Source organism: Rhineura floridana, chromosome 2 (genome assembly GCF_030035675.1).
Source record: "Rhineura floridana isolate rRhiFlo1 chromosome 2, rRhiFlo1.hap2, whole genome shotgun sequence".
NCBI lineage: Eukaryota > Metazoa > Chordata > Lepidosauria > Squamata > Rhineuridae > Rhineura > Rhineura floridana.
In genome coordinates, this window is record NC_084481.1 from 36,620,081 (window position 1) to 36,629,726 (window position 9,646).

A 9,646-nucleotide genomic window follows, 5' to 3' on the forward strand; every position below is an offset into this window, starting at 1 on the left:
GGTAGTTCAGCAACATCTGGAGGACCAAAGCTTCCCCACACCTGCCATAGATGAATAACATTAAGGGCCCTACTGTCCCTTCTTAGGGTTTTATCTTTAAAGCAGACTTGGATCAGGCAGCCCTTTAAGGACTGTCCTCTGTAAAATGGGACACATGATCCCTTCTTAGCATGTGGGAGAGGGGTCCTGAATCTTTCCTCACCCCATATGCCTTACCTTCCCATAATTGTTTCCTCCAGCTACCTTTTCTTCCTTCCTGGCTCTGATCTGGAAGTGATCCAGGAATGAAGAAAAGTATCTGGAGCAATTTACTGACCGTGATAAAGTGCACGAGATGTTTAATCTCCCCTCTCCAACAAGCTCTTTGAAATGTTACAGTATGCCCCATCACACCCTTACTTTATATATAAAGTCACATATGTATATATCACACATGAAAATAAATGCATATTTTGTTTCACCCTCAGCATCCAAAGGCCCTTCTACCATATTCTTGCTGCCTCACCACAAAAATGATATTGTAGAGTTGGAAAAGGCTCAGAAGAGGGCAACCAGAATGATCAAGGGAATGGAGTGACCCCCTCATGGAAGAACCCCCCTATCAGCAACCCCTCTATCGGGCTTATTAGTTTCGAGAAAAGGGGAGTCAGAGGCGACATGATGGAAGTGTCTACAATTATGCATAGCATGGAGAAAGTGGATAGAGAAAAGTTTTCCCCCTCATTAGAGTAGAACTCATGGACACCCAATGAAGCTGAATGTTGGTAGATTCAGAGCAGACAAAAGAAAGGACTTCTTCAAGCAGCACATAGTTAAACTATGGAATTCACTCCCACAAGAGGCAGTGATGGCTACCAACCTGGATGACGTTAAAAGAGGATTAGACAAATTCATGGAGGATAAGACTATCTGTGGCTACTAGCCACGATGGCTGTGCTCTGCCTCCATAGTCAGAGGCAGTATGTTTCTAGTTGTCGGAAGCCGCAGGAGAGGAGAGTGCTCTTGAGCTCAGGTCCTGCTTGCAGGCTTCCCATGGGCATCTGGTTGGCCACTGTGAGAACAGGATGCTGGACTAGATGGGCCACTGGCCTGATCCAGCAGGGTCTTCTTATGTTTGTACATTGAGGATTTACAGCGTATTTTTGTTGGCTTTATCTATGAAAACACAATAATGGGCATAGTTTGTGCATATTTGCTTTCCACCTCACTTTCAGAAGATCCTGAGCCATTTTGACTGCAGTCTTTCTGCTCTATGGGGAATATGACAAATATTTATCTGGCAAGCACCTGTTGTTTCACTTCTGTCAGGAAGACGATAGCTTTCATTCAGAGATGTAGCAAGTGGTGTTTGACACAACCGACTTCACAAGCCAGCAACCAGAGCATGAAAAGTTTTCAGTCCCCAGATAATTTGCATGGTAGTCTGCAGTTGCTAATGTCTTAGCATGCACATGCTTGGGCACTTTTCTGTTTCAACATGCACATGTACAACCACCACTGATGAAGGTGAAGCACAGAAAACCAATTGCCATATTTAGTTTTTTCCATTGAGTTCGAGGTACATAAACAGATTCCTTTTGAGAACAAATGCTTCTTAAATCTGAAACTTGGAGCTTCCAGAAAAACCCACCACTGCCATAATATAAACTTATATCCAATTTCCAAATTAAATAACTGACAATGTCTAAGCAACGTTTTTGGCAGCAATGGGAAACCTGTAGCTCTCCAGATGTTATTGAACTGCCATCAGTTCCAGATAGCATGGGCAGTGTTTGGTAATGATGGGAGTTATCCAGCATCATCTGGTGCTACCTGTCCCTAGTTGCTACATAGAATGTATGGGGGGCAGGAAGATCATCCTCTAGGGTCACGTAGAAGAGCAGCAATAACAATAACCACACCAGCATCAGCAACTGCATACACTGAAGGTATGAAGAGGGGCATTTTCCGTCATTGCCCCCACCTCCACCCCATGGCTTCATAAATCACTACTGCCTTAAAAAAATATTTCATTAATTATCTATATATTTTCCCTCATTGTCAGCCAACCTGGAGGGTGCATGTGTCTAGAGTCAAGTATAAAGCAGGCTATACATATTTTAAATATATAATCGCAATGGCCGTGATCAAATGTTTTGTCCTAATATGCATTTTGGACATGAATGCAGAGCACAGTGTAGGCGTGGTAGTGGTAGAAACATCAGTATAGGATACCCATACTACCAAATGATTCTACTTTCTTACTTGAGAGCCTACATTTTTCAGAATGTGAGACGTTTTGACTGATTAAAAAGAAGCTTCTAGTTAATGGGGAAGCTGATTTATTCTAAGGGTGGGCAAATGGCCCGAGACCATCTTAGAAGGGCCGTTCCTCCTTCCCTCTCATATACAAGGAACTTTTTTTCTAAGAAGCTGCCTGCCTGCATCACATCCTTTAAAACAAGTTATTTCTTCAGAACTATTGTTTTATTTATATACAAATTGATGCAAATGTGACTGATGATTATTCAGTTCATCAGATAAAACTTAAAATTGGCTTAAAGGCAAAACTAGACATGGCATTAGCTTTTGGGATCTAATAGGAACTTCAGGGTGGTGCTTTCATTGGGACATGGCAGGGAAGCATTGTAACACAGGAAGCTGCCTTTTATCGAGTCAGACCATTGATCCACCTAGCTCAGTATTCACTACACTGACTGGCAGAAGCTCTCCAGAGTTTCAGGCAAAGGTCTCTCCCAACCCTAACTGAAGATGTCGGGGATTGAACCTGAGACGGACCTTCTGTAAACAAGGCAGGTGCTCTACCACGGAGCTACAGCTAACCTCCACACACACTACAATCCTAGTCCTAACTAGAGGTTCATAGCTGTTACTCAGAAGAAGAAAACTAGACACATGCCATGCAATGCAATCATTCTCAATGGAGGAACAGCCATAATTTAATTAGATATTCTCAGAATCTCAAGATCCAGCAACAACTGCAAAAGAATCTGTAAATATCAGCACTGTGGGAGAATTTGTATGGCTTTGAATGAGAAATAGATGGATATGGGTGGCAAAACACCCCACTAATCATTGGAACTCCTCTCCTGCACTTGTAAGTTCTAGTATTATCAGAAATAGAGCTCACAGACAGTTGGAATACAACAGAAGGCTCTCTTGAGGTGGAGCAACTAATGGCACCCTTTTCCCCAAGTTAAAGTACATGGAACTCAAGTCTGACCAAGTTACTTGGGCACCTAAGACAGAAATTCACACAAGAACCTCTCCCCCTCTGTGGTAGTAAAAGCATAATAATAAATAAATATCCATTTGCTGCCCTTTCATAACACTCAGAATCTGCGGCCTGAGGTGGCCACCTCACTCTGCTTAATGGTAGGGCTAGCCCTCCTTTGGCCATGGGACTGTGCATCAGGTCTTCAGATCATCAATCCAACCTGAAATCTTCGTAATCCACTGGAATGAATTTCAGCATAACTACAACTGTGACCTGTAGCAATTCCTTTACAGTGTGCTGCCACTTGGGCCAACAATATATGGTGGAGGATTTGGTCCTTTGGGCAACCAGCCTCTATTTGAATTATCTGCTTTAGAATAATTTTTAAATCCTTTTGGGAGTTGATAGTTTAGACATTCTTAGTTAAGAAATGCATGAGACTAGAATCTTACCAAGAAGTGTTACATTATCACTAAAATCTGTTTAGTCTCTTCCAATTTTTTCAGATGTTTAATATTATTATTACTTAATTTTGTTTACAATATCAATACAAATCATATCATGCTTAACATATCCATAATAGCCATTTTCTCAATATTCTTTTGATTTCAATACAAACTAAACAGTATCCAGTTCTTGTGAAAGATCTCAGTTTTCTGACCTCTACCCTCCCATAACTGTATATAGCTAGTAATTTTATTCATTGCCATAACATTCAAGATCCTTTTCAGCCAATCATCCATTTACGGGGCTGTAGTGCTTTTCCAAGTTTTTGCAAACTTGGGACACCAAAGCAATCTTCGTCCATTAAATCTTACAGCACACAAAAAAAACCCTGTTAGCTTTAAGGTACTATCAGTCTCTTTGTTCTTAGCTTGAATTGGCTGTTTTGGAAACTAGCCAGTTCTTAAGCAAAAGTCACATATATTCTTTATTTACAGCAAATCTGATTATGCTGCAATATGAAGGTGAGCCAAGAGTTGAGTCAGAGCCAAGGGACATCCAGAAACACACCATAGCTAGAAGACTTTGTTGCTCAGGCACGGTCTCAGCTGAAACAGGAAGCTTTTGATAGCCTTTTATAGCCTTTCCTGTCCAAGAGGCCCCAATGTCCGGTATGAGTGGGCAGGGCCAGTCCAGAGCCTGAGAACACCTTGCAACTCATGAAAACATTCTAAGCTATAGTTTTGACAGCTCACCATTAGGGATGGACAAATCTGTCATTTTCTGTTTAGGTTTCTTTCTATTCCCCTTTCTCTCTTTCATTTTTCCAGTCTTCAGTTCAGTTTGCCATATTTCTGCAACAATTTGCTATTATTTAAAGTCCTTATGAAAATTTGTTGGTATTTTAATGTGCATTTCTCTCAGTATATACATTTTTATAGGCAATTTTTTCCTAATACATTGCATTTTTGCATTTATTTTCACAAACAGAGATATCCCTTCCCTTAATATATGCATTGTTGTGCACATTATTTGCTTGCACAACTGCAGAGCAAAATTAGAATAAGTGTGAATTTCAAAGGATAGCTGTGTTTTGGTTTTGGGAAGTGTGAATTAGATAAAATGTGGACACACAGGGCAGCTGCATGCATAACCAAAGATTCCTGGCATTGACTGATATGCAGTATTTTGACTTTATGTGTTGGGGTCTGTAAGTAAGTAAATAAAGAAAAACCCTAAGTTTAAAAAGTGCGTACAATATATAGAAGACTGTGGTGGAGGCCTGCTGTGATTAAAAAGAAGAAATATCATTGTTGAACACCACAATCCAGGGTGTGTGCATCTCTGGATTATGGCCAGTGTGGTTAATGAATTCAGTATGTTTTACTAATTGAAGTATAAATAGTTCCTTTTCAGAAAATGAACAATCTCTTGGGCCAAACGATGGCTTTGAAACAACTATTTGTACAACCCAAATACAAACTCTTAAATGGATCACAAAACATTTCAGTATTTCATGTATGTAAAAACAGCAACCTGCCTGACAAGTGTAGTCCCAGAAGATATCATCACATCAGTCAGGTCAATAAAGCAGCATCTGCTCAAATAGTCTAAGCTTGGTAGTTGGTCAACTGAAACACTGAAGAGTTTGAATCCATGGGGTGGGTGGCAAGTAGTTTAATCCAGCTCTTTAAATTATTCAAGCACTCCTTAAAGTCAGGCTCATCAGCTTGACCACTTCTAGAGCATTTTCTGTGCTCACCAAGAACAAATCACAAAACGTATAAAAACTAGTTGATACAACATTTATTTCCCTTCTTAGGATACATCCTGCCATGATTCCCAAGATAAGATTCTCATTTGCTCTGTAAAACCAGAACACAGTTGGCTCCAGAGGAATGCAGGTGACATTGTGCAGAGTTGCTTCAAGACTAGTAAAGGCCCACTGTCCCACCTGTACCACTCCCTTTCATTGAGCCCCCAGGAATGTCTGAGGCAGCATGAGAGAACTCTCCATTTTCAATCTGTGGTAGGGAACACAGAGCCTTTCTTGACCCAGGATCTCCAGAATCCTGGATCTGGCAAGGAACCAGAACTTCTGTCTCTGAGTGTATGGCCTCTTGCCTGTGTCATGCCTATAGAGCATTTCTCTGGGAATGTCTCCATGGGACTGGTTGCTTGAATCAACCTGAGATATGGAAAAGAGTGCTTGGTTTATAAGTAGAGTCTCCATTCCTGAGATAATCAGCATGCAGTTACGCTGCTTGCCCCAATACCCATGGTACACTTGCACTAGAAGCCTGTAGCCCCAGGATTAGTCTGAATCAATACGTAAAATGTAGCCCCTGTCCCTGCTATGTGGCCATAATTGCCTCTATAGGGTTGCAAGTGGAAGCCAAAATGGTCAGAATACTTCTTCTGTGCAACGTTACTGCAGGATCTAGATTTGAGGCCTAGCAATTCTTTGGCTCTTTGATCTTCCTCTTTCTTGCCTCAGTTCCCTGCCTTTCCTTCCTTCCCCAACCTCCTTCCCTGCTCTTCTCTCAGGTTCCTTTTCATCAGTCCATTGCCTACTCAGCCACCTTGCTTCTGCACCTTCCTGCTGCCCAGTCCTCAGCCTGCTCCATAAAGCATGTCAGGTCGTGGACCTATCAGCTGCATAGGCTGAGCTTCTGTACCTACAAATTGCATGAGATTTTAATCTGGGCCAAACTGACAACTTTTTTCTTCCCTCAAAGGATTTGGACAGCAAATATTCCCAAAGCACTTTGTTCACAAGTAGTTAAAATGTTCAGTTTAGCTAACAGCTGTCAGAGGCTTTACTGCTACAAGTATAATGTAATACAATACAACATAACATAATATAATGGGGAATCGTCACATAAAACTGGACTCAAGCATCATCCCACATCAAGAAAAACAGGGTCCAAATAATTTCGTTTCAGGCTGTAACTGAAATAGCAATATATAACAGTAACCTTGACTCTGCTAAAACATAAATACATAGATTTGTTTTGTATTATTCTTCACTATCCCTTTTAAAAATTTGGTTAAGTAGCATATGTAAATTGTATCTGCTTGCTTAGTTTGCAGTCCTTTATTCTTCCAAAGATATCTTAGATATATGTAGCAACATTTGCTGCCCTGGGCTCCTACTGGGAGAAAGGGCGGGATATAAATCTAATAATTAAATTAATAAACATAGGAAGCTGCCTTATACTGAGCCAGACCATTGTTCCATTTAGCTCAGGATTGTCTACACTGACTGGCAGTAGCTGTCCAGGGTTTCAGACATCTCTCCCAGGGATCAAACCTGGGACCTTCTGCATGCAAAGCAGATGTTCTACCACTGAGCTACAGCCCTTCCCCAAGTACCAGGATATGTGTGCTATACTACAGCACCATTGTGCCACACTGTTAGATGTTTCTTGCAAGCTTCCCATTTTCCATCTGCACATTGTGCCTAGTAAGTCCTAATTTTGTGTTATTATTTACAGAAGTAGTTCTCAAAAATACAGAGGAAGAGGTTTTGTTTGCTCTTGTGGTATTACATTTGTGCTATTGTATAGGTATGTTTTCATTGTTGCACCATGCCCTGAGATCATTTTGATGAAATAGTTTAAATAAAATAAAATAAACTACAATAAATATATGCAAGGTATTAAGAAATAAAAAGGATTTTTTTTTAAAAAGGATAATCGAACAAAATCTTGAGAACTATTAAAATGGCAGAGATAACTGCATATAAGTCCAAATAAAAAGACTTTAGATGTCTGGAGAGTATACATGGGGGGAGGGGCTAACATGTGTCCCTGCAGATGTTGCTTGACTTACAGCTCCCATTTCATCCCTAACCATTGGTCATGCAGGCAGGGGCTGATGGGAAGCAGAGTGCAACGACATCTGGAGGACCATAAGTTTCCCAACCCTGATATACATGACAAATGAGCCCTGGTTGTATAAACTCGTAAAATATATGAGGGGAAGATATAACACATTTGTTTATTCTGACTTAATGTGAATTATGATGCTATTTGTGATGAACTAAAGACATTCTAAATTGATCTCTTTTGAATATGACTGTATGTTTGTGGTTAACATTATATTTATATATTTGGATTTTTTAAGAAAAGCATTATGATTTCATATTTTTATGCAAAATTTCAGCATCCTCAAATGCTGGACCTCTATAACCCCTGCAGATGTCTTTCCCCATTTTTATCCCCTGAAAAAAAGTATGAATAAAATAATTTCTTTAAGACAAAACCAAAGTACTCACCACTGTTTCTTCTAAGCTTCAAAATTTGTGGACTTGCATGTGTTAAAAAGCACTCAATATCTACTTTTCCTCAAAAGTGTTTTATTGCCATGAACTTACACGATGCTGTGAATGGTGAAAAAAGATCTTCCTTCAACAAGCTCATTTCTCATAGGGTAACACAGGCTGAGAAGCTGTTTCTTGCTTCATGAGATAATCAGTTTCTGTGGGAAATGTCTTCGTATTACAATGGGAAAATTATAATCTGTAGTTGCAAAAAGGCTGGATGAGCCTGATTTATGAGCTCATGGCTCCAAGGACAAATTGGTTTCTCTAGATCAAACACTATACCTGAAAGAGGAGTGACTAGGCTTCTTCCAAAGGTATAGCAATTAATGCCTTTGCATCCAGCTGTGCCAGATTCTCAGTGAATGAAAAGTATCTTTGTTGACTTCCAGTAGTTGGAGTGCAGTTTCATAAGCTTGTTATGCAAGCTGATTACTCTATAAAAACAGTTATCACTGTGAGTCCATGTCCATCCATGTGAGTGGGGCAGTGGAATCCACTCCTGGTTTTAGTCTGAACTTTCACGGAGCTGTCCAAAGTGCTGAAAGTTCAGACTAAAACCCAGAGTAGAAAGTTGAGATTAAAACCTTGAGTGGATTCTGCTCCCCCACTCACATTGTGTTATGACCCACGACCGGGGGGGGGGCTTCAAGGAGGGGATTCTGACTTTGAGGACTGGAGAGATGACTTGAGGGAGGAGGGCTTGCAGCACTCCCAGTCACCCGCCCCCCCACAGAAGTGCAACCTGAGCTGTCAGAGGATGCTGCTTTGGACACTCCCCCCTTGCCCGCGTCTGAACGCCGCCTTGCCAAATTGCTGATCCCCAGCGAAGCACCCAGCTGTTTCCCATGCTGGAACAGACTGTTAGCCCCCATCATGCAGAGGGAGAAGCTAGGTCCAGCCTCCTTCGCCCCATTCCCAGCGGCTTCTGAGACACAAAGAGCAATGGCCAAGGTTAAGGAGGAGCCGTCATCTTTGTGCAAAAGAGAAGCCTACTTAAGTGGACACTGAAGGGGGGGGAGTTGCTGCATCAGTGTCTGTGGCTGTGAAGACATGCTTAGTCAGTGATAGAAAGGGAATTAGTTCCTAGGAAGCATAGTTAGATGAATGACTCAGAAAGCTTCTGACATAACTGTAACCTTAATAAAAAGAGAACCATGTGTGTCTGCATCTCTTGGCTTCGGGCAGGACACATGGAGCCACCAGCCTTGACTGCATTAAAATTATGTCATATGATAAATATATATACATATTTCATTGGTATGATTCCGAAGGACCTGCAAATTCAACACTTCTTTCCCTTTGACTCCTTTTCACAGGAGAAAAAAAGATCGTGGAAGTGAGAATCCCTCATCCTGCTGATACCTATACATTTGAATCTCATCCTTTCTCCCTACATCTATTCAGGAAAGAATGAGCACAGGCGAAGTAGGATGGTGACAAACTTTCATGGCAGAAGCATACATCAACTCTCATCCAGTCTTTCCAAGCCCTACCTATAGTGATACTTTGTAATTTAGAGACATTCCCTTATTTGGGACACTAGCCAACCCTTTTCATAGAAGCTGGTAAATGGTGGACATGCCCTCAGCTGAATGTTGAGTCTTGTGGAGTGGTCTGCAAGGGACTTCACAAGATAGGATAATCAGCTGACTGGTGGT